The sequence below is a fragment of the Symphalangus syndactylus genome, chromosome 16 (assembly GCF_028878055.3).
Source record: "Symphalangus syndactylus isolate Jambi chromosome 16, NHGRI_mSymSyn1-v2.1_pri, whole genome shotgun sequence".
Taxonomy (NCBI): domain Eukaryota; kingdom Metazoa; phylum Chordata; class Mammalia; order Primates; family Hylobatidae; genus Symphalangus; species Symphalangus syndactylus.
Window position 1 is genome coordinate 66,648,169 of NC_072438.2, and position 12,862 is coordinate 66,661,030.

General features: G+C 42.2%; 1 long non-coding RNA gene across 1 annotated transcript in view; it reads right to left on the reverse strand.

Annotated features, from left to right (window-relative positions):
* Positions 1–3,052, reverse strand: part of LOC129464913 (uncharacterized) — a 152,906-nt gene extending 149,854 nt beyond the window's left edge. Inside the window, exon 1 of the long non-coding RNA XR_008651802.1 lies at positions 2,990–3,052. This is a non-coding gene — a long non-coding RNA (uncharacterized lncRNA). The remainder of the gene's footprint in view (positions 1–2,989) is intronic.
* Positions 3,053–12,862: the final 9,810 nt, after the last annotated feature.

A 12,862-nucleotide genomic window follows, 5' to 3' on the forward strand; every position in this document is an offset into this window, starting at 1 on the left:
TCACTGTGACATTTTATGCACTGGCTCTAGACAGTAGCAAGGTAGAGGACTAGAAGATTAAGATTTACTAATCCCCTTATGAAATCACAAATGAGTACTTTAGTCAAACTTAACAATACTTACCAAGTCTGTCCAGAAAGCTCATTTGAGCCTCAAACAAACAACCTAAATGGAAATTCAAGAGAAGACTTTATCTCCTGTCTGAGATTTACACAAAAATCAAATCTGTTACAGACTCATCTAAAAAACACAAATAACCGACTTGAGCTAAAGCAAATGGAGTGGCTGCTATACACGTGGAAATTACCTCCTTCTTTGTTTTCAACTGCCTGGGAACCAGGGAGAAGTTCTGGTTTCTAAACCTTGAGGCAACATGAACAATGAACAATTGTTAGCTAGAAATAGCAGATGAAGCCTATTGCTACACGACGGAAAGTAGACTGCACTATCTTAAGGTTGTGTTTATTATACAGGCCTGGTGGGTAAAATGATATGGTAGAGAGTGAATGTCCTGCTCAGTAGAAACCTCTGAGAAACCCTCCACTCCAAGGGAAGCATCCAACTTCTTTCTGTTTTTCCTCTTGTTGAGTATAGGCTCGGATAATTACATGTAATTTCCCAAGTCTGTCTTCATGAATGAAACTTCTTACCAATTTCTACCAAAACCCTCTACCAAATCAAATAACGATAAGGTCAACAGAAAGCCAATACCATGCAAATAAGCAGTAAAGGTCTTCATTTTTTTTTTCATTTGAGTGGCAAACCAAAAATCTTGAAAAGTTAACAATTCCATGATCCAGCAAAACAGGAACAGAATACAAAAGTTTTCCCTTGGGTTAGAATGTGACAACTTTTTTCAAGAGTAAATTCAATTGAGCTGAAATTGTAAAACCTGGAATGGCAAAGTGTATTTTTTAACCAAATTTGTTGGAAGCCAGTCATACACAGAAAATAAACCCAAACTCAAACTAGTACTGAAGTCCAGTTTCCTTTTAGCATTTTTTTTTAAAAAAGAAGAAAGAAAAATAAACTTTCTAGACTTGAAAATGTAGCCTTTAGAACAAGGTTCCAAGAGTTACTTGGATGTTGGCTGATGCTTACAAACTAATGCTAACAAGTGGAGTGTAAATGAATCAAAACCAGATAGATTCCATTTCCCTTCAAGTAAATGGAGGTTGGAGACGGGGAGGTGGTGGGAATGCTTCCCAAAATGTATGTGAATTTTACCAAAACCACAGTGTTCTGTATAAAAACTAGAGAAATATCATCTGAGTTTCAACTAGGGCTGGGTTTCAAAGAAGTGACATGAAGAGGGAGAAATGACACCCACGAGCACCCTTCTGTGCCAGGCCATGACCTTCAGGAACACTGGTTTCACCCCCACAATAAACGGCGTGGCTGGCAGGTGTTCTTCCCCGACTTCAGAGATGAGAAAATGAAACGGGTCTACTTGAGTCCCCTTCTGCAGGTCATTCAGCCAGGAAGTGACCCTGAAGGGTGTCTGCATTAGGAAACAGTGCTCTCTCACCTCCTGTGCTCTTGTTCCATGAGAATCGTTGATTACTTCAGCAAGTATGATGTAATGATGCTTTAATGAGGCTATTTTGGAGCATTCTACCAATGCAATGCTAATCTTGTCAAGGCCAACACCTGTGCTGACTTAGATAGTGCCTATGGGAGAACTAGGTAAGAAGAGGTAGAGAGTCATTATATTATCATATTTTTTGTTTTTGTTTCTGTTTGTTTTGTTTTAGAGACAGAGGTCTTGCTTTGTTACCCTGGCTGGAGCATAGTGGCACAATCATAGCTCACTGCAGCCTCAAACTCCTGAGCTCAAGTGATTCTCCTACCTCAACTTCCCAAGTAGCTGGGGTTACAGGTACACATCATAATGCCTGATTAATTTTTACATTTTTTTTTGTACAGACAGGGTCTCGCTATGTTGCCCAGGATGGTCTCAAACTCCTGGCTTCAGACAATCCTTCTGTCTCAGTCTCCCAAAGTGCTGGGTTTACAGGCATGAGCCACCGGGCCCAGCAAGAGTCTTATCTTGATTTAACTTAGGGTCACCTTGAATTCATGTCATAAATCCAAGTTACTCAACTGTGGGGCAGGCCTGTGCTTCACCTGCATTACCTAACTCCTTTAATCCTCAAAATGACTATGGGTTTTGCAGCATTTTTATCCCTATTTTATGCCTAAGAAAACAGGCTTGGAAAGGCTAAGGAAGAGGCAGAGCCAGGATTCTCACCCAGCCTGCCTGACCCCTCCGAGTCCAGATCATGTGCTCTTACCCCCTTCATGAAACTAAAAGGTCAATAATTCTAGAAATTATGCAGCAGTGGCTTTTCAAGGTATGTTGCTATCACTGATAGCAGCTTCCCACACATGTATTCATTCATCCAACAGGTATTGATTAAGTGACTACAATATATAAGACTGGAGGGTTATAAAGAGATCAAAATATGTTCAAGTTCTTGTCCTTAGACTCAAGCCATGCACAGCCCAGACTTACTCAGTTCCGGATTTTCCCCTGGTCTTCTGGCTACTGTCCTTTATCTTTTCAACTCACTTGTTATTACACCAGTTTCTTTCTTTTGGACATGTCCAAATTTCTGGTTTAGAGAAGTTTGTCCCCGAGACAAGTGAACTTCATCAAGAGATAAATGAATGGACAGACAGCTTTAAACCAACGGCCTCTGGCATTCATAGAGTATCAGAACTTGAAGGCATCTGACAGATGGAGCCTGTATTGATCAGAGTAGTCTAACTGCTATAACAAATAAGCCCAAAAGTTTACTTCTTCCTCTCACAAAATTCAAGGAGTACGTTTCTGGTTGGCCTCTGTCACACCTGTGGTGGCACGTGGGGATCCAGGTTCCTCCCCTGCTGTGGCTCCACCATCTCAACAAAGGGTTTCAGGATGCCCCAGACTTCATCCATGCAGCAGACAGAAGGCAGAGAGAAACATCAGAGCAGGCATACTTACTTCTAACTGCCTCCTCCCATTCCATCGGCAAGAGTTAGTCACAGTGCCACCTTCACGCCAGGGCCTGGGAGGTCTGTATGCAGGTTACCAGGAAGAATAAGTCAGTTTAGTGAGCATGTGGCCCATAAAACCACCGTGCAGGTGAGGAAACTGCTGCAAAGTACCTAGTGCTACAAAGTGCCTACGTGAATCAACCAGTGTCACACAGGAGCAGATTCCATATTCCACTGCAGCACTCTTTGCATACAACATTGATGCTTCCTAAAAAGACATGTCTTGCTTTTATTTCTTATATCATACTTACTATATAAATTTAAAAAATACAGAAAAACTTAAAGAAAATAAGTTTGCACTATACTTTTCCAACATAGTCGCTGTTTATATTTTGATGCCCACTAGACTCTTCCACGTGTGTATCCTTATTATATATCACACAGACAAATTTTAATTATAAAATGTTCCAAACACACAGAAAGCAGTATAAAAGAAACCTAGGGATGTACCACTCAGATTTAACAAATGTTAACATTTTACCACAGTTGCTCAGTTCTCTCCTTTAGAAATAAAATGGATCCAGCTGAAACTCATCTAATTCTTTCTCATTCCTAAAGGAAATGAAGAAGTGTTATCCTAAAGCTGGTGTGTATAGATCTGTTGAATGTTTCTGTACTTTTACTATATAGATATATATAGAGAGAGATAGATAGAAACATTTTTGTACTTTTACTGTATATATATACAAGTACAAAAAGTACTGTATATACATATACAAATATATATACTGTACATATATGTACAAAAAGTACTGTATATATATATATATACAGTAAAAGTACAAAAACGTTTCTATCTATCTATCTCTATCTATCTATCTATCTATCTATCTATCTATCTATATATATATAGAGAGAGAGTCTCACTCGGTTGCCCAGGCTGGAGTGTGGTGGCATAATCTCGGCTCACTTCAACCTCCACCTCCTGGGTTCCAGCAATTCTTCTGTCTCAGCCACCTGAGTAGCTGGGCTTACAGGCATGGGCCACCCTGCCTGGCTATTTTTTAAATATTTTTAGTAGAGATGGGGTTTTGCCATGTTGGCCAGGCTGGTCTCAAACTCCTGGCCTCAAGTGATCCGCCCACCTTGGACTCCCAAAGTGCTGGGATTACAGGTGTGAGCCACCGCACCTGACCTTTACTATTCAATTGGATTCATAAAATGTATATTACTTTTGTACATTTTAGATTTTTGTGTAAATGATACAGTGCCATAATATCCTTTTGTACCTTGCTTTTTTCAGTCAGCATTATGTTTTAAGACTTATCCATGTTGATCCATGGAGATTATTTTCATTCAGTTGAACTAGATGTAGTATTCCATTGAATGACTAAGCCACAGTTTATTACTCATTCTTCTCATATACAGTTAGATTGTCTCCATTTTTCCCTTCACAGCAGTTTTAAAAAACAAACTGAGCATCAAATTATACATACAGATTTGCTGCCTACTTTTTCCATGTAACATAACATAGTTAAGCCTAGTAGCCACATATATTCTTTGAGAATATTATTTTTAACAGCTGTATAGTGCCCTCTCACACGAACATACCAAAATGTATTTAACCAATTCCCTCTAGTGGAATATTCAGGTATTTTCCAATAATGTGCTATATAAATTATACTCCCACAAACATCATTTTATGTGCACTTTTGGCATAGTGACAAACAGAGAAAACTAAGGAGTGCCTGTCTAGAGGGAAAGTGCTACTACGGCAGCAAAGCAGCACTGTTCTGGCCCCGCACTTTCTGGGGCAAATCCTACAAATTCCACTTACTAACCGTGTGACTTTGGACAAACTTAACTTCTCTGTGTTTCTATAAAATGAGATCGATGAGAGTAGTTTCATTAAATCCCATACCAGGTAGAGTTGTAGACTTTCTGCTTTATTATTTCTGTAAATTCCCCTGTAGGCAAGCAAGGGAAATCCTGCACCTGAGCTCAAACGAGCTTACCTAAAGCAAAGTGCCACTCAGAGGACAAAGAGTCATGAGATTTGAACCACTCCAGAACAGTGCCTGGTGCATGGCAAGTATTCAGGAAGTTAGGTTCAACACACACACACACACACACACACACACACATAGTGAATACGCATTTGCACACATGCATACATGCACTCACACACACCCCTGCACAGGCACACACACATCTATACCTCTATGATAATTTTGGCTATGTGATATAGTACTATTATGCTTTTGTTCTATCCCAACTTTTCCTTATCGATAAAGCTAACTAATCTTCTCCCTGTGGTTTTCTTTTCCACATGGCACATCTTGCTTTTGCTGTCAATCCCTTCTTCGATCCCCCAGCAAGCCTTCACTACCCAACACATTATACACTCAGAAAGTACCACTGAAGCCCATTACTGACATAATGAAATTCTCTGACTCCCTCTTTCCATTTCAAGCAAGTGGTCTGTCTATCCAAATATTTTCTCCCCCAGAGTCCTCCTCTCTGTCTTACGAATGGTGTCCCACTTCCCAGCTGACCTCAAACCTGTGCAGATTACCTTTTCAAGCAAATGTAAATAAACAATAAAGCCCAAAACAAAGAAGCCCACTTGATTTTTTTAGTACTTCTAGAAATGGCTCAATAAAACTTCACTGGCCACAGGAGACTTCCCCTAATTCAACTAAACAAACACTCTTCCTTCTTCTCTTAAGAATGCCATCGGGCGGTCTAATGGGCTTTGAAAAACTCTTTGGAGCTCTGCACTGGAAAGCAAGATAAAAGGAAGCCACGGATGAGCAGTGAAGCAGTCAGGCCCGGAGCCCTGCCCTCACCTCTGAGATCAGCACGTTCCAAAATCTGATGAGATTCATAAATTCACAAGGAAGTACTTACTGCACAGTTTGCCACGACAATTTCCAAATGGCTTCGGGCGATCATGACACCTTTAATCTCAGAATGCCAGGAGAATACTTGAAAGGCCCTGAATTGATGAAAACCATCATGGTTAGAGCTGTTTTCATATTATCAAATATGGTTTTAATTAACCTCAAAAAAAACAAGAAAGAGGTTTCTAGAAAAGACAACACATACACCCCCCCAACCCCCCCCCCACGCACCAACCTCTGTGTGATAAACATAGCTGAAAAGGGGATTAGGTCCCAAGCCTCACTGCATGAAGAAAATTAGCATCTTTTAGTCTCTCTGGAATGTATTTGTTTTCCTTAGACGCAAGCTCAGTTACACACTTCCAACTCCTTAATATTAATTCCTTTTCTTATTTCAGTCTGACCAGAACAAATTCTGTTCTGAGGCATCTTAGCAATAAAATCCAAATGGCGTTATGCCCTCTGGCCTATAACAACTGGTGTCACTCCTATGAGACCATGTCTAGACTCTTAGGGAAAGTTAGGAAAGATATCATGCTAGATTAGCTATTGTGTTTTTTGAATTTTGGGAAGCTAGATCACTCCCCTGCACATTTTTATACCCATGGGAGTCTCAGATCTGGACTCAAAATTGAGGGGATGTAGGAATAAAGTAGATATAAATCTTGTCTACTTCATCATCATGTCATCCAAGCTCATGTTTTCTTTATAAGAATGCCTTTAAGGACTCAGAATGTTATAATCTTAGGTAGATGCCTATTTATATCTTTGCTACATACCTTCTTTTTCCAAGGTTGGGTTTTTTTGTTTGTTTCTTTGTTCATTTAATCTAGGAGATTAGTAAATAGGTTTTATTTGAGGGTGGTTAGCATTGATTGAATCATACTGTATGGCTTTGTCTTGACAATTCACTCTCAATCATTCCTTTATCAAAGAAAGGAAAGATAAGAAGTAGAAGAGATAGAGGAGGAGAGGGAAGGAGAATAGAAAGGAAGAAGGGAAAGAAAAAAGGTAGGAAAGAAGGAAGGAAGGGAGGGAGGAAGGAAGAAAGGAAGAGAGGGAGGGAGGGAAGGAAGGAAAGAGAGAGGGAGAAACAAAGGGTGAATGGGCATCACTGGCCATAGTATCTGAAAGAAAATAATGTATTGAGTAGAAAGGCTTCAACTTTATCCCAGAAAGTCTTTAAATTCTCAGTATATTCTTTTTAGAGGTATAGATGCACAAAGTTACACCACCCTTCAGGCATGAAACAACCATCCCACTCAAATACAAGGCTTACAGACATGGTAATGAACACAAAGAGCACCACAGAGCTCCTCAGAAGTGTCAGTGTTGCTTAACATTTTATTTATTATTTATTTATTTATTTTTGGGACAGAGTCTCGCTCTGCCACCCAGGCTGGAGTGCAGTGGCTCCATCTAGGCTCACTGCAACCTCTGCCTCCCAGGCTCAAGTGATTCTCCTGTCTCAGCCTCCTGAGACCTGGGAGTACAGGCGTGCACCACCACGCCCAGCTAATTTTTGAATTTTTAGTAGAGACAGAGTTTCTCTATGTTGGCCAGGCTGGTCTCCAACTCCTGACCTCAAGTAATCTGCCCGACTCAGCCTTCCGAAGTGCTTAACATTTTAAATTAATGCAGACTTACATTTCTAGGCTTTTCTTAATATTGCGAGTTTTGCTGATACCCAAACAAAATGGACTTCCCTCAAGTGGAATTGAATTTGCCTCACGGTAACTGTTGCACAGAGCCTAACTTGTTAGGAGGTAGGATAAAAGAACACTTTTTGTAAAAAAAAGAACACAAGCCTGGGAGTCAAATGGGCCCAGTCCTGCCTACAACTGACAGTGTCTACCCTGGACAAGCCATTTAACCCCTTCAGAGCCCATTCCCTCCGCTGTAAAATTACTCACTAAAATGAGTACTCACTTGGGTTAGATCTATGTTGAATATCTTCCCGGTAGTGCAGCCTTGTAAACAGTCCCAGAAGGACCTGTCTTGCCATGTTGTAATTCAGCCTTGCTATACCAGGATGTGGGGATGGATGGGAGTAGAGAGGCAGGGGTCGGATAAAATGAGAGAAATCAAGGAGTCTCAGAGCATTTCCACCGTTAGCATCGTTCCCACACTCCGACTTCTGGGAACTGCCACATTTTTAGCACCCTGTTATTTGGAGAGACACAAGATAGGAAGGTGCCACAATGAGACATTTTCTTATTCTGAACCCTCATCTAGCTCCCGCAACAGAGCTGGGGGTGGAATGGCAGAGGCAGCAAAGGTCACACTGCTAGGAGTAGACTGAGCATTAGAAAGAGAGGACACATCCAGAAACGCAGCAGGAGCCCATCTTGGTGCATGTGTCCCTCACCGCATGGGAAGCCATGAGCGTTCAAACAGCAGCTACACAAAGCACAGTTTTGCAAAATCACTCTTCAGTCATCTATGCAGGAGATGTTAATCAGGCTCCAAGCATCATAAGAAGGTTGTATCAAATGTCTGCTGTTGATTTCCTTTATGAGGTTGGTTTCTGCCCAACAGGTCAAGTAAGGCAGGACCAGCAGAAATTATGAGAGCAAAAGAGGAAAGGAGCCCATATTCACAGAAAGTGTGCTCCAAAATGCAAATGACTGGCCAGGCGCCGTGGCTCACACCTGTAATCCCAGCACTTTGGGAGGTTGAGGCGGGCAGATCACCTGAGGTCAGGAGTTCGTGACCAGCCTGCCCAACGTGCTGAAACCCTGTCTCTACTGAAAATACAAAAATTAGCCAGACATAGGGGTGGGTGCCTGTAATTCCAGCTACTAGGGAGGCTGAGGCAGGAGAATTTCTTGAACTCAGGAAGTGGAGGTTGCAGTGAGCCGAAACAGCCCCATTGCACTCCAGCCTGGGCAACAAAAGTGAAACTCCATCGCAAAAAAAAAAAAAAAAAAATGCAAATGACAAATAGAGGGCTTGGTTCTTAGGACAATGGTTAAAGAACAGCAAAGAATATGCTCAAATAGATTTGAAGGCGGTTGCTAACTAAATCACACAAGGCAGCAGGACATCTGCTGTAGAAACAGTAAACATTGCAGTCAGCCAAGAGACAATATCTGACTCACAGGCAAATAATGACGTATAAAAATTGTCTTTTTTTCTTATTAAAGATTTTTTCAAATTAACACATTGAATCTTTTCTTTTGGTTGACAAAGCCAAAAGGCAACTGACACCCAAAGGGAAGCAACAACCAGGGAGAAAGCCAAGTTTCTAAAAAATTAAGACATTTCTTCCATTTCTCTCCTAGTTAATAACTCAGGCTTCTCTATAAGGAGCAAAACTGCAAATGTACACTTGGCCTTCACTCTGCGTGTTCATAGTCCCACAAGAACTAGCCAAGCCTGCAGAAAGTCTTGTCAGAACATTGTCAGGCTTTAGACCCTAAGGCCTGGAAGGGCCTGCAAAAAGCTTAGTAAATGGAGACATTTGGGCGAGCCCCCAGATCTGGGAAGTCAGGCTTGCAAATGGTCAAAACAGTCAACATTTCCTATTGCAAGTTCCTAGTAGTCATTAGTGGTGGAAATGCTGAGTAGTTTGATGGTGTCATCCCTATTTTCCAGATCAAGAGGTGAGGATAGAAGTTGACTAAGGAAGGTATCCAACCATCACCTGCAGCGTCAGGGAGTGCTGGAATCAGGCCTCAGCCTCGTCTCCCACAGCCACATCCACCAGCCTTCTCCCTGTCAAGGCTCCTAGACACTCGCTCAAGATTCCAGAAACTACTCCGGCTTCATCTCCACCGTCTGTCCCTGCTGCTCCCTGCCCCACACTAGGAGACTCACCAGGAAGGTCTCTTCTACTCCCATCTCTAAGAGAACGCAAGGACTGAAGTGCTTGCAAATCCCCTAAGAGTTCCTTAAATTTTCAAGGTACTATTTTAACCACCTCCTCCATCCCTTAAAGCCTGAGGAATTGGACAGGCAGGCAGGGAAGCTGTTTGGCTCGGGGATGGAAGAGTCACTTGGCCGCTTCCTCTTCCTCTTGCCTCCCAAGAAGTAACGGAGTAGTAACACAACTCTCCCCTCTTTGCCACCCCATCCACCAGGCAGGTATGGCCAAGAACCAGAAAATTCTCCATTCTGGAGACTGTCCCCAACTCTCCCTAGGTGCCAGTGGAACATTTGCTGGGGGAAGAAAAACTGAAGCTGTTTGTTGTTGTTTTTTAATAGTTGAGAAAGAGTTATATTCATTTTACACTTGAATAGAATAATTTAGGGAAGAAATGATGAGAATTGGGGCTGAAATATTCCATTTATTTGGGAGCTTGGATGACTGTCACTTGGCGAATTAAAGGCACTTGTGTCGGGCTCAGGAACACACACACTCTCCACCGCTCCTTTCCTTAGCCACATGTGGTAGTTTTCACGTTTTACAATAACTCTTCACGGGAGAAGGATGAAAATTGCACTGAGCTTTTCTTACAACTTAATGAAGTTTCAGGAAAGAAATCCGAGCCTTGCTCGGGCACTCTGATGCTGCATCTTTGTAAACAGTGTGGCAAGGGGCTTTGCAAGATTTATAGGAAACGGCATTGGCAGAGAAAATGTTAGCTCCTGCTCCGGCCCCATAAAGCTATGCTATTGGCTTTGTAAAGCTCTCCAAAAAATGAGACTGAAAACAAACTGAAATCAACACCATTCAGTCCACTGCTAGCCAGGGGCCTCTAAAGTTTATCAATGGGGGTTCACCTGCTTCCCAAAAGAAAAGAGTTTTGTCCCTGAAATAAAAGGCTTGTAAAATCTCTCCCCTAGAATTGAACAATGAGAACTCATGGACACAGGAAGGGGAACATCACACTCCGGGGACTGTTGTGGGGTGGGGGGAGGGGGGAGGGACAGCATTAGGAGATACACCTAATGCTAAATGACGAGTTAATGGGTGCAGGAAATCAACATGGCACATGGATACATATGTAACAAACCTGCACATTGTGCACATGTACCCTAAAACCCTAAAGTATAATAAAAAAAAAAAAATAAATAAGTAAATAAATAAAAATCTCTCCCCTATAAGATGGTAGTGACACGAGGATTTTCAAATCAAGGCAAAATGATAGGAAAGAAATAGTCATTTTCTGCATGTCAGAAGGTGAATTTGATACCAATGCCTGTTAGGCAGAGACAGCCACACAAGTAAGCATATGCAAGGAAGCTCTTCACATATGGCTTGGGTTACCTAGAACTAGCGGCCAGACTAATTATGAGATTGCAAAGGGAAGAAATGTGTAGGAGCAACATTCCTCGCGAGTAGGGTTTTGTGTAAGAGAATATAAAGTCTTTATTGCAGACTATATGACAGGGAAGGGAATGATTAATTATCAAACGACATCTCCCCCATCTTGAAATAAAAATTTCCAAATGTCTATCTCACAGGTCTTGCACCTAGAGCCTCCTTTCTGTTCAGCCCAACATGAAACAGTTTGCAGGTTAACATGCCCATTAAGCCTCCACCAGGCCAGGCCCTCCTCAGCATTCCCTGCTGTAGAAGTTGTAAATAAGGAGCTGTGCATGGGATTTTGCCGAATAAAAGAGAGTATGTGCTTCTAAAGTCACAACCAGCCTTCCCCTTTCCCCATCAACCTCTTTAATCTAAAGTTAACGGCTTGTTTCTTCACCCTGTCAAGCTTCAAATACTTTTCCTCTAACCGTGATAGGGAAATGTCAAGTTCTCTGCAGAGGAGGAAGAAGTGCTTCAATTATGCATCTAAATGTATTTGTACAAAAGAGCCCCAGTGCTGATTTGCCGAACTGCTTTGAGGGGCAAACTTTGGCCCTCACCACCCTGAAGACAAAAACAGGCACATATAAATGCCACGACAGCTCCTGGCATGGCCCCTGTCGGGCCACACATTCATGCCAAGAGTGTGGAATTTCCCCGTCACATAAAACCACAGCTGGGTCAAGAGGCAGACACACTAATCGAGGAGCAGAGCAGGAACTTTCAATGTCTCCTCTCCAGCTTCAAAGACAGGGGAGATGAAGCAGTCCTTCTGGCAGGCTTCAATGGAATGAAATGTCCAGGCAAAGTAACTTCAGTCCACCAGTGAATCTGCCGGCAGATCCACAAAGCGATAAATAATAAACAAATATGTACTGAATACCTATTCTGTGCAAGGCACTAAGATAAGAACTTGTTAGGAGCATAGAGAAATGGAGCAGAGTTCTGCTCTCAATGGGGGTGAAAGCCCAGACACTGCTGATTAGCCATACATGACAGCATATCGGTGTCCCATGAGTGACAGTTGTCTCTCCAATAGCCATTACCCCTTCTCCCGGCTAAGAGAACTTTGATTTTGTTCAAGCACCAAGTGGCTATGCGTTTTCCTAAGAGGCTGAGCTGCTTCACAGCTCTAGGGGATGAATTTATTTATTTTTAATTATTATTTTTTAAGACAGAGTCTCTCTCTGTGACTCAGGCTGGAGTGCAATGATGCCATCTCTGCTCACTGCAATCTTCACCTCCCAGGTTCAAGCAATTATCGTGCCTCAGCTTCCTGAGTAGCTGGGATTATAGGTGTGTGCCACCGCGTCTAGCTAATTTTTGTATTTTTAGTAAAGACGGGGTTTTGCCATGTTGGCCATGCTGGTCTGAAACTCTGACCTCAAGTCATCTGCCTGCCTGGGCCTCCCAAAGTGCTGGGATTACCAGGCGTGAGCCACCACACCCGGCCAGAGATGAATCTTGATTGCTCAAAGCCAATGGTTCTTTTTTTTTTTTTTTTTTGAGACAGAGTCTTGCTCTGTCGCCCAGGCTGGAGTACAGTGGAGCAATCTCGGCTCACTGCAAGCTCCTCCTCCGGTTCTAAATTCTGCCTGCACATTATAATCACCTGGGGGGTAGTTTAAAACTTCCATAACTGGGCCCCATCTCTAGACTCTGATTTAGTGGGTCAGACATAAAATCCAAAATCCAATCGTTTACAAACTTCTCTGGGTGATTG